Below are 12,030 nucleotides of genomic sequence, written 5' to 3'. Positions count from 1 at the left end.
CCCTCAAGAAGCTTACCTTTTCATGGGAAAAGACAATATACAAAAGGGGAACAAAATAGGGAAGGAGGAAGAGAAGGTTAGAGATAGTGTTCAAATCCAGAAAATTAGAAACAGAAACAGGAAAGGAATGAAGGTTGGCCCTTCCTTTTCCACAACCAGACAAAACAAAGACCCCTTTCTTCTCTCCCTTTCCGCAGATGGAAGCCCAGGGAGGAACCCATCAATGGGAGAAGGGGGCTAGCATGAAGAAAGGATATTCCGGGTGAGAAAGACACAGGGAAACATGGATGTTCCAGGGTAAGAAGGCAATAGGGACATATTCCAGGGTGGTACAGTAGCTGAGACATCAGAAGAACCAGGACAGGAAGAAATCATTGCTGTACATGCCATGTGCTAAATCAGCAATCGGGATATTCAAGGAGAGGCCAAGAGGCTTGCTCTAAGGTCATGTTGAATTAGCCAGACACCCTGCAGGGCCAGAAGCTGGTAGTCATGTACTTCAGCAGCATGTCACAACTCCACTAAACAAAAGGGAGAGAGGGAGAACAATATGAATTCAAGGTCAAGAATGAAACAATTAAGTCAACATCAGGACAAGAAGATCAAGGCAGGGTATTGGAGCTCAGCCCCAAAGCCTTGACAAATTATTTTGCTCACTTCACTAAAGTATAAGGTGGTAGGTAAGTTAAGGAGAGCAGAGCTGGTCCTGTGTCTCCAGTCCACATGCTAGGCAAAGCGGCTGGTGGCACAGGTTTAAAGCCTCATTCTTCCAAAGAGAGGAGGGGTGCATCTGTCATGGTTACTGTTGTTCAGTCACTTGCAGTCATGTCTGATTTTTCATTGCCCCATTTGGAGTTTTCTTGGCAAAAATACTCAAGCACTTTGCCATTTCCTTCTCTAGCTCATTTTACAGATGAGGAAACTGAGGTAAACAAAGCTAAGTGACTTGCCCAGGGTCACATAAGTAGTAATTTTTTGACATCAGATTTGAACTTACAAAGATGAATCTTCTTGACTCCAGGCCTGGCACTCTATCTACTGCACCACCTAGCTGCCCTACAAAAGTAGAGGGACTAGTTAGTGGAGGCAGTATGGTACAGTGGAAGGTGTATTGGATCTATAGTCAGAAGACCTGGGTTCAAATCTCAATTCTACCATTTACTTCCTATGTGACCATAGGCAAGTTACTTAACTGTGCTGGGCCTCAGTTTTCTCATCTGAAAAAATAAGGATATAAAATAGATGGCCTCTCAGGTCCCTATTATCTCTAGATCTATGATCCTACTCTATACCTCATTGTGGCATGAAAATGACCTTGGCTTCCTGAAACCTTTATCCATGGTGTACAAGCTGTAGCTAATTCAACCAAGGTGGAAACACTTCTAGGATGGGTCCAATAGCAGACCGGTTCTTCTGCCCAAAGATTCACCTGAGTACTGAGAGGTTCATTGGAAATTTGGCCACCTGGTAATAATTTTTTTTTTTTTGCTTATGGTAACCCTTGAAAAAAATAAAAATGGAAAATAGCCCTCATTCCTCTATAGCTCCTTTCTGCTTCTGTAATGATAATGTTAGAGTAGGCAGAAGAGGAGACACAGGTTTCAATAATCATACAATTCTTAGACCACCAACAAATCTTAATGTAACTGTTGATGCTTAATGTATCAATCCAATCCAATTCAAAAAGGATACATTATGCATATTATCATTTTTTAAAATAATGAGTTGATTCAGTACTGCAAGATTTGAACCATATCCATATTGACAGTATTACTTACATGTGGAACCAAGAGACAAAGAAACTGAATCTAAGTGGAAGGATGGCTCATAAATTCTTCTTGGAATGGTAAATAAAGAAACTGGTGGAGTTAGGTTCCCGGTGCACTCAGGGGTAACAAGACATTTCACTTCATTGGACACAAAGTTAATTTACCTTGAAGTGTTTATGGTCCACATAAAGAAGGACATCACCATGAAGACAGATGCAGCTTAGGCACCAATATCTATTACAGAGGATGAAGAAACAGAGAAATTCTGTGAAGAGCTTGATGATCCTTTAATACCTAGTAACTTCAGTACAAAAATGGGTATGAGAGAGAACAGTGAAAACTATATTGGAAAATTTGATTCAAGATGAAGAACTGAAAGATCAATGGTTTTTAAATTCTTCAGAAGCCTTTATCATTATACATCATGAATATTTTTCCTGAGAAATGAGAATGAGAAAGCTTAATATGGAAAGCACCAAATAACATCATCAAAAAGATTAAACTGACTACATCTTAAGACAGAAAACAAAGTTACCCATGTCAGGATCATACCAAAGTCAGTTCTGTGTGCAATAAGAACACCAACCGATTAAAAAAAAAGTCAAAATCAACACAAAATTATAAGGAAACTTAAAGATGAGAAGAAACCTTATGTATGATTATGCCAAAAGTGTTTACATGTTTTGTTGACTCTGACAAATGGAAAGTGAACAAAAGTAAAGATACTGACTTTGGCTGTCACCATTTCTTAGAAAAATGTAACCAATACAAAACAATTGCCACAATGAGGAGGACAAAAGAGCTCAGAATTTTCCTCAGATGAAAAACTTGATTTCTTCACCAAGTGAAAGGATGTTGCAGCTAATGGTAACACCGGTTTAAAATATAAAATCATTCACAAAATATTATGGACAAAGATTATTAGTAATATTGTTTCACAAAACAGCAAAAAGTGGTTGAAGGGAAAATGAGTCTTCAAAAACATAAGCCAAATCATTCCAATAGCATTTGTAGGTGAAACCAAAAAGAAAGCAAATAAATAAATTTGAAATGGAATAGTTCTGCTGGCACTTTTTTAGTAACCTAGTTTCATCTTTAATAATAAAGGAATCTCTCTATTTGGGCTTTATCTTTTCAATACCCAATGTACTACATGAAGAAGTAGAGTTAGCCTTATGAGATGAAATTAGAAAGAATAGTTGTACTGTACCAGTTACATATAAAAGAAACAAAGAAAACAATTTTAAAGCACTCACATCAATTTTCAAGATATCTTAAAAAGAAGAAAGACTGCAAAAAGATAGAAAATATAATAGATGGTCCTATTACCAAAAATTTGCTACTGAAAAGACATCAGTAATTACTATACCAAATTCCTACTTTCTCATCTCTATAAAATATTTATGAGAATGGAGTATGTAAGCATTAAGGGAATACTTGATGAAACCATGAGAAGAGGTTCATAGACAATTTTCTGCAGCATATCTATGTGTAGAGTCATACAACTAATGAGAGGTATAATGATAAGATCCCACTCTGCCTAGATCAAAATGCTGCCCTAAAGGTTCTCCTCAAACATGATGTCACTCATACTTATGTTAAAATAATACAGGATTCTACAGCCTCCCAGATACATATGTTTGATGGTCCATTGAGTATCAAAATCGAAAGAGAGATAAAATAGAGAGCTATACTCTAACTTAAAGTGTTTGCTAGTGTCACAAAAAATAAACTAAGGGTAGTTCAAATAGAAAAGAGATTCTGTAACAATGCTGAGGTTCTCCAGATGCTCTTGTTTGCAGATGTCATTTTATTGATTTTCTCAAGTGCTAGAATGATATAGAACACAATGAAGGAGATCTATATTAGCTCCAAAGGTTTTGGCCTAGTTGTCTTCAGTGGCAAAACCAAGGAGATCAAAGTTAATTCATACTGAACAGATAATGCCAGGCAATTAAGTAAACACTGCCCGTTGACTTCAGTCCATATATCTTGAACACCTATGCAGATGGGCCATGAACTGGACATATTCCTTAAAGAGGATATCTGGCTAGGCCCCATTAAAAGCTGTCAATTATCCTAACCTGCTGCCTACCACAACTACTCATCTTTTTTAATGCCAATATTTTCCCATTTATGGTATGTGAATCATGAAATACAACAGTATAAGAAGAACTCAAACTGCAGATAACCCAAAGAATAAGGTGTAAGTAGACTGTTGCACCTTAGCAATGATGACTTGAGCCTTGGTAGCATTGTGAAACAATCACTATATAGACCATGGCACTATTGCGCTGTTTTCACAATGTCATAATTTTTTCATAATGTCATAATTTTCATAATTTCATAACACATACCTGTTTTCATAATTTTGAATGAGTCTACGCATTTTAAGCTTCTGATATCAAGAATTTCAGCAAAATGAGACTCATGGAGGCAGAAGTAGTTGTGGCACCTCTGTTCCTGCCATGACATTGCAGTTGTTGTTAACGTGGGAAGTGATAGTACACAGCATACAATTAGGGAGAAGGAAAGGGATAAGCATTTACATAGCATCTACTACGTGCCAGGCACTAGGCTATTTTATCTGCATATAGAATGCCCTATTAGTACTGCTTATTGTTTACACTAGACACACTGTTCTAGAAGTATCAGAACATGGTAAGATATTATAAACGTTCATTTCAGAGACGATAAATCAGGAACAAAACAAGCTTCTGTGTCTGTGACAGTATCAAGTTCCTGTATCATTCTTATTTCTTGCACAAATATATATATGACTGATTCCCTTACAGAATCTTCTCATGTGATTCATAGGATCATATGTTTAGAGCTAAAAGAATACTTAGAGACCATTGAGTTTAATCCCCTTATTTTAGATGAGGCACTGAAAGGTTGTGACTTGCCCAGGGTCACACAGTTAGTAAAGGTGTGAGGTGGAATTTGAGCCCAGGTTTTCCTGATGCAAATTATAGGAGATTAATTTTGTCTGTGTGTTCTGGAAGGATTCCACTGGTCTGTGGATTTGGGGAATGAGCTCAACATGACCTGATCAGTGATAATTATTACTATATATACTATATATATAAAAAGCAAGATTAAACTGGCATTAAGCTTTACTGACTAGCACATATCTGACAATATTTTTTTTTGAGACATTTCATTCTGTTTCATCTAGAATACAACAGCAAAGAGAGGAAACAGCAGTTCACAACAAAATAGGTATAGGAGAATAACATTTGTAACAAGTAAGGTGTCCAGCACTGGGTTCATCAGTACTTCTCCATTTCTTCTGGCCATGTCAAGGTGGGACAACGGTCATTGCATAGAATGTGGGTCTGTAGATTCTGGGCAAATAAGAATGCAACTGCTAAATTTTGAGCTTCTATGTAAGTGCTGTCAAGCCTACAACATTTGGGATTATAAACTATGCTTTTTACTGAAAGCTCTAGTCCCTCCACCACCACCATCCCCAAAAGTCTTCACAAACCAAATAGAACCTTAAACATGGCTCTAGAACTTCCAAATGAAAAATGTAAAATAACCATAAGATAAAACCCAGCATACTGTCTCAAAAACTTGACTTTTTGCCCCTCTTATTATTTTATGATTAATGCTTATGTTATTATCTAGGAACATCTTAGCCATTTAGGTATATCAAAAATATCTAAGGGGAATCAACTGGCAGAGAAGTTGTTAACTGACAAATCCAAAAAGGAAGGTGATATATGTTGGTATTGAACCAATGTCCAATCATTAAGCTCTCCAGAATCAATATTCCTTTTTCCCAACCCCCACTTCATCAGGAGTGAAAATAATGTGAGCTCCACAACAACATGCTAAGTTATGTACTTGGCCAAAGCCTTCCAGTTTGTCTGTCCTGGGGTTTGTTTCTCATTTACTTCTTGCTCCATTAGAGCTCACTGAACACACAAGAGGGTCTTTGTGGTCATCTAAGCAAGAACACAAAGAGAAAGAACCTTTAGAGGATTGGTTACAAAATACTCATTACTTCCTGCTCAACTTGAACTGACAGTGTGATGAGCCAATTGGAAGGATTTGTCTTTCTACTCTGGAAAATACTAGATCTGCTGCCAACTTGGAACGAGGGAACAGCTGCTTTCTTTTCTACAGAGTGAAGGTACTACCTACATTTATTCGTTTGCTTGTATTTGAATCTTGCAGTACTCCTTCTCCATTACTTCTATTTTTAAGTTGGGGATTATTCAGTTGCATCTGACTCTTTGTGACCCTATGGACCATAGCACGTCAATTTTGTCCATGGGATTTTCTTGGCATAGATACTGGAGTGGTTTGACCTTTACTTCTCCAGTGGATTAAGACAAACAGAGATTAAGTAATTTGCCCAGGGTAACACAGCTAAAGAATGTGTGACGCTGGATTTGAACTCGTCTTCAGACCTGAATTTTTGAACTTCAGTGGTTCTAGATCCAGCACTCTAATCTACTAAGCCTAGCTGCCTCCCTTTTTTTAAGTTACTGACACTCTATTGCTACAGCAAGAATGAAATAACTAGAAATGCTTTAGGATAAACAAAGACAAAATCAGTAACAAAGCAAACAACCTAGGAAAACAACTTCTGGGAGACATCATTCAAGAGACAAATTTGAGGAAAGAGCAGAAGGCAGGATTACTTTTTTAAAAAAAAAGCCAACAACCCAGCACGCATTCCAAAGCCAGGTAGAATTTTTCTTTCCATGTGCTGTTTTGAGTGATCCAGGCTGCTCCCTTCTGTGAATAACAGAGTTGATTATATTTGGGTTGTGGCCAAACTATTAGGTATAGGATGACTATGACCAACCAGAACCAGCCTGAATCTCTCCCCAAATTCCTTCTCCCTCCTTCACCTTCCTAGTCTTTAAACAGCCAGGAAAACAGGAAGGCTATGCTAAGAAGTTATCGGAAAACTTACATAGGCACAAATCAGTTTCTGACCTTGGCGATGAAGGCAAAATGGACAAACCTAATGATGGATGAATCTAGAATAAGTCATCTCTCCTTAACTATCTTTTTTTAATGACTTGTAGGTTGTATCCTCTACTAATATCTCACACCAATACCCTTTCATGGTGTGGAGATTATTTAAGAGTGATAGGTCCTATTCTGTGCTGGGAAAGCTTTGAGTATGGTCCCAATGACAGACTGGGTCTGCTATCCAAGGAACAGGTAAGTTAAACAAAGAGAAGCTTATCACAAGTGATAAATTCTTTGACCTCAGCAACCCATTAAACAAAGAAAAATACAAAATGGCTTCTTTCTGAGTGGCCCCGTTCTGTTTCTGTAACACTGATATCAAAGGATGGTGTAAAGAAGGAATTATAGAGGGTTCTAAAAAGTCACACAATTTTTAGACCATCTATAAACATTAATTCTACTATGTGTACTCAGTGCAAAATTATTGCATGATTCAATGCAACTACTGATGACCCAACCATATCAATATTGCCATTCTTGTTATAAATAAATAAGAAGACATCAAGAAGTCATAAATAGAAAAATATGTCAGAATGTTTCTTAGAGAGGGAAAGAACGGATTTTTCAATCTTGGTTTCAGTGTATAACCTGCAGGCAAACAAGAAGAAACATCATTTCATGGAGTATTGGAGGCATCATATGGTACTAGTGATGACCACCACGATAATAGCTACATCCTATATCTATTGTGGCAGAGAAACTGGTAGAGTAATCACATCAAGAATTAGACAAGATCCTCCAAAATAACTCAAAATGAACATTGATACTCAGTGCCTTCAATTCAATCGTTACACCACCACAAAATACATCAGAAAACATGGTTCAGGATTAAGAAATGGAAATGGGCAAAGTGGCTACAAGAAGTAGCCTGTAGATCTATATATTATGAATGCTTTTTTCAAGAAGATGTTCAGAAGGCACTGGATATGATGAGCACTGAACAACACCATAAAAAATGAAATTGATTATCATTTCTGAACTCTTCCTATGGGCAATTCAAACACTGAATAGTTAGAGCAAAGAGCAAAATCAACAACAATTTTTTTCAAAGATGAGAAGATACTGTAGGCAATTATAATAGCTCTAATTTGACTTAATCAAATAAACTACTGATGTTGAGTACTGGCAAGTGGAGAAAGGAAAAGGCATTAATTCTGGTTATCGCTGTTTCCTATAGAAGTATAATGGATGCAAAGATTTTTCCACAATGAGAGGATAAGAAAGTGTCCAGAAAGCACGTTAGATGGCAGTCACTTGATCTGCTTGCCAAACGGAGAGTCATATTAGCCAAGAACAACAGTGGTTTAAAATTTAAACTTATTGGCAAAACTGCATGGAACAAACAGCATGGCAGAAGACTATGATGAATGTCACCTCACAAAACAGCAGAGTTAGTGTGCAAGTGTGCGTAAAGTTCAGCTTGACGGTCACCTTAGTCAAATTATCTGAAGAGTAATACTGTTTGATTATTTGAAGTTGGAAGGACAAGGAACAGAATCAAATGGAACAGTTATGTAAGCATTTCTATAATGACCTGTTCTCATTGCTGATGACAGTGGAAGCACCACAACGTACCCCAGGCCCTAGTGCACCATGTGAGGAAGTGGAACTAATACTCAGGAAAATGAAGTCAATTAGAAACAAATTTATTCTGAAGGAATATTTGCTACAGTCAACCTAATTTTGAAGGCACTGAGGGATTAGTTTTCAAGACCTGAAAGAAGGGAAGCCATTGAATGACTAGAAAAAATAACAATCCCCCTACCACAAAGTGATCAGAAGATGTTATTAAGCCATCTGTGTACTTTCTCATTGCTATGTTCTGTCTTGCTGCAGACAAATAAAAGACCAGCCCTTACCGCTTCCTGGCACTGCTTCTGATTTTTTTTTTTACTTCATCATCATGCTCTTAGCCCTTGTTTCCACTACCTTCACCACCACCACCACTACCACCACCACCTCAGGTTTCAAAGTTCTTCTTTTTTTGTACGTTGTCTTCCCCTGTTAGAATGGAAGCTCTTTGAGGGTAGGGACTATCTTTTTTTGCTTGTCTTTATATTTTCAGTGCTTAGCATAGTGCCTAGCACGCAATAAGTGCTTAATAAATGTTGCTTTGCCTGTAAAATCTTTATGAGAATGGACTCTATATGTATACTGATGGGAGCCTTGAAGAAAACATAAAAAGGGAAAAGATAAGAGTTTATAGATGATTTTCTACAGTGGACAACATATTCACAGTCAAACAATTAATTGGAAAATGCAGAGAATACAAAACCTTACTGTGCTTATTGCTTGTATAAGATTGTGCAAAATTCCATAAAACCACAGAAATAATATATTCAAGAATCTTGTAACTATACAAATGAAGGGACATTAAAAAAAACACGAAGAAGTATGCTTGCACAGGGGTTTGCCTCTGACATGGAAGATGTCCTACGAAAAATCCAAATAGAAGCAGGATTTCCATCAGATCTCTTATTTTCAGAAGATGTTGTATTTGTGCCTCAGTGACAAAATGGTGAAAGACCTCTTCAGTGAGATACATGATGATTCAAAATAGATAGGCCTGACAATCTACACAAGATTAAAAAAAAATCAAATGGACAAAGAATGCTTCTGGAAGAGATGCTCTGTAGAAGCTAGCTATAGCAGGATGTAGGATATGCAATTGCATGGGCAGCCCAATGAGTTACTTCATTAACATATATATTGGACAGACTACAGGTAGAAAATGAGTTTAAATGAATAGAAGAAGAGGAGGCTGGTTTGATTTGGGAAATAACACATTGCTTTCAATAATCCCAGGTTGCTTCCTGACAAAATAACTCATCTCTTTTTAATCACCAATATTCTTCCACTTAAAGGCAACGTGGCCTAGTGGAAGGAGGGCCAACTTTGAAATCAAGAAAAGCTGTGTTTAAGTCACCATCTGGGTGGCCACCTGCAAGATGCCTTACCTCTTAGTGTTGCTAGGCTACTTTCTAAAACTATAAATTACAGACAAGTTGCCAATCTGCGTTAATAGAGAAAATTTCTGTACAAGGAGCTCCCCCATCCCAATGAAATCACAGGTCTCATGATGTTGAATGACTGTGAATCATGGAGTACCACAATATCTGAAAATTTACAATTGTGGGTGACCCAAAGGGTCAAGGCAAGATTCACTGAATTCACAAATAGGTAGCAACGGTTTATTAATAACAACTTGCATAAAATAAGTGTTATAAAAGATATCAACATTTTACACAGTAACAGCAACATTGTACATGATCAATTGTGAATGACTTAGCTATTCTTAGCAGTACAGACATCCCTTCTGCATCACCCTCCCTTCAGAGAAGTCTGAATTATCATAGTATTAAAAGATAAAATATGTTGACATTATATAATACTGTACATATATTTTATGCATTACTCAGTTTCTAAACTTTTTCTGTGTCTTCTGCCAGCCTTCACATGTCATCTGCAACTTCCACAAAACTCCCCCAAAATTCCCATCTAATTTCATATGCTGACACACAATATATCAAAATGGCAATGGGGAAAGTCACAATGTCGAAGAGATAACTGTACAATGATCCAAACAATCCCAAAGGACTCATGAAAAATGCTAATCATCTCCAGAGAAAGAACTGGTGGAGTCTGAATGCAGATAGAAGCATACTATCTTTGCCTTCTTTATTTTTTTGCATTTTTTTTGGACTATTTCTTTCACAACATTACTAATATGGAAATATATTTTACATGGTTGTACATATACAAGCTGTATCAAATTGTTTGCTGTCTTAGAGAGGGAGGAAGCAAGGGAAGGAGAAAAATTAGGAACTCAAAAAATTTTTTGAATGAATGTTAAAATTTGTCTTTACATGTCTTTACTTAGAAAAAAATGAAATACTTTAAAAAATTTTTTAAAGATATCAACTAGGAAACACATAATTGGAAAAGACTATAGATGATCCTTGGAGTGAGAAGGATAACAGAGGGACAGCTCAAGGAATACCATAGAATTGCATGGAATTCCATGAAATTTTTTGGAAAAAAACCTATAGAAAAACCTCTAACAGGTTGAGTTGTTCTCTAGAAGAGCATGGGAAAGCATTAAAAAGGATGAGAAGTTGTAGGTAAGATAAGGTCTGCTCTGTTGGAGTGCTCACATCAGTTAAATCACAGCGCCACTAAAAGATTGAATTATATAAAAATTATACAAATAATTTCATTTTTCTATATCACCCATACCAACTGTTATTATTTCAATTAGCAGATATCCATGTAAACCTCAGTGTTTTCTGTGACTCTGATGGAAAGTGATTACAGGAATAAAAGCTATTATTGAAGAAAAAAACTTCTCTGAATTATCAAGTTCCTTAAGTTAGGGCTCTAAACCAAAGCTCTTTCTTATTTTTACCATCTTTTCTGAAGTCTTAAATCATGTAAGGATCTCAAAAAAAGTAGCTATAGATGAGATTTTTTTTTTAACTTAAGGGAAATGAAACCACATACCGACTTTATCTCCATTATTGAGTGGTCCATATTCTCCTCTATAAATTTTTGTGGTTCAATCATTTTAGTCATGTCTGACTCTCTATGAGCCAGTATAGGGTTTTCTTGGCAAAGATAATGGAGTGGTTTTCCATTTCCTTCTCCAGCTCAATTTACATATGAGGAACCTGAGACAAACAGGGTTAAGTGACTTGCCCAGGGTCACACAGCTAGTAAGTGTCTGAGGCCAGATCTGAACTCAGAATGAATAGTCTTCCTGACTCCAGGCCTGGCACTCTATCCACTATACCACCTAGCAGCCCCCTCTATAAGTGTTACCTTGTAAAATAGTGAAATCCTAAGTATTCATTAGTTCTATTATTGTTGTCTCTATCATAGTCTTCAAGAATTGGACCAGAGGTCTTAAAGTAAATCACATTTGGTCCCATCAGGAAGACCCATGAAGATCAGGGTATGAATGTGCTCTATACTCATAACGATCCTTTCTTTAGAACATTGGTCCACAATGAAAAGTAAAAAGCATACCGTGTGGGCACGGTGAGTCCCTAGAAAAGCAAACTGTACAAAACCACCCTGCATGGCCATATGATTGATCAAGAAATCTGCAGAAGGTCAGGCTAGTCCAGATACAGAACACAGTACATCATGGGAGAAGACACTGAACAGTCCGTATAAGAAGTACAAGCAAGAGATGAACTGTTTAACTTACAGACCATATCCCACTGGTCCATTAGTGTCTATCTAACAGGAAGAATGAAAGTTAATG

Source organism: Phascolarctos cinereus, unplaced genomic scaffold (genome assembly GCF_003287225.1).
Source record: "Phascolarctos cinereus isolate Bilbo 61053 unplaced genomic scaffold, phaCin_HiC Scaffold_726;HRSCAF=1367, whole genome shotgun sequence".
NCBI lineage: Eukaryota > Metazoa > Chordata > Mammalia > Diprotodontia > Phascolarctidae > Phascolarctos > Phascolarctos cinereus.
Note: the sequence above shows the minus strand (reverse complement) of the source record.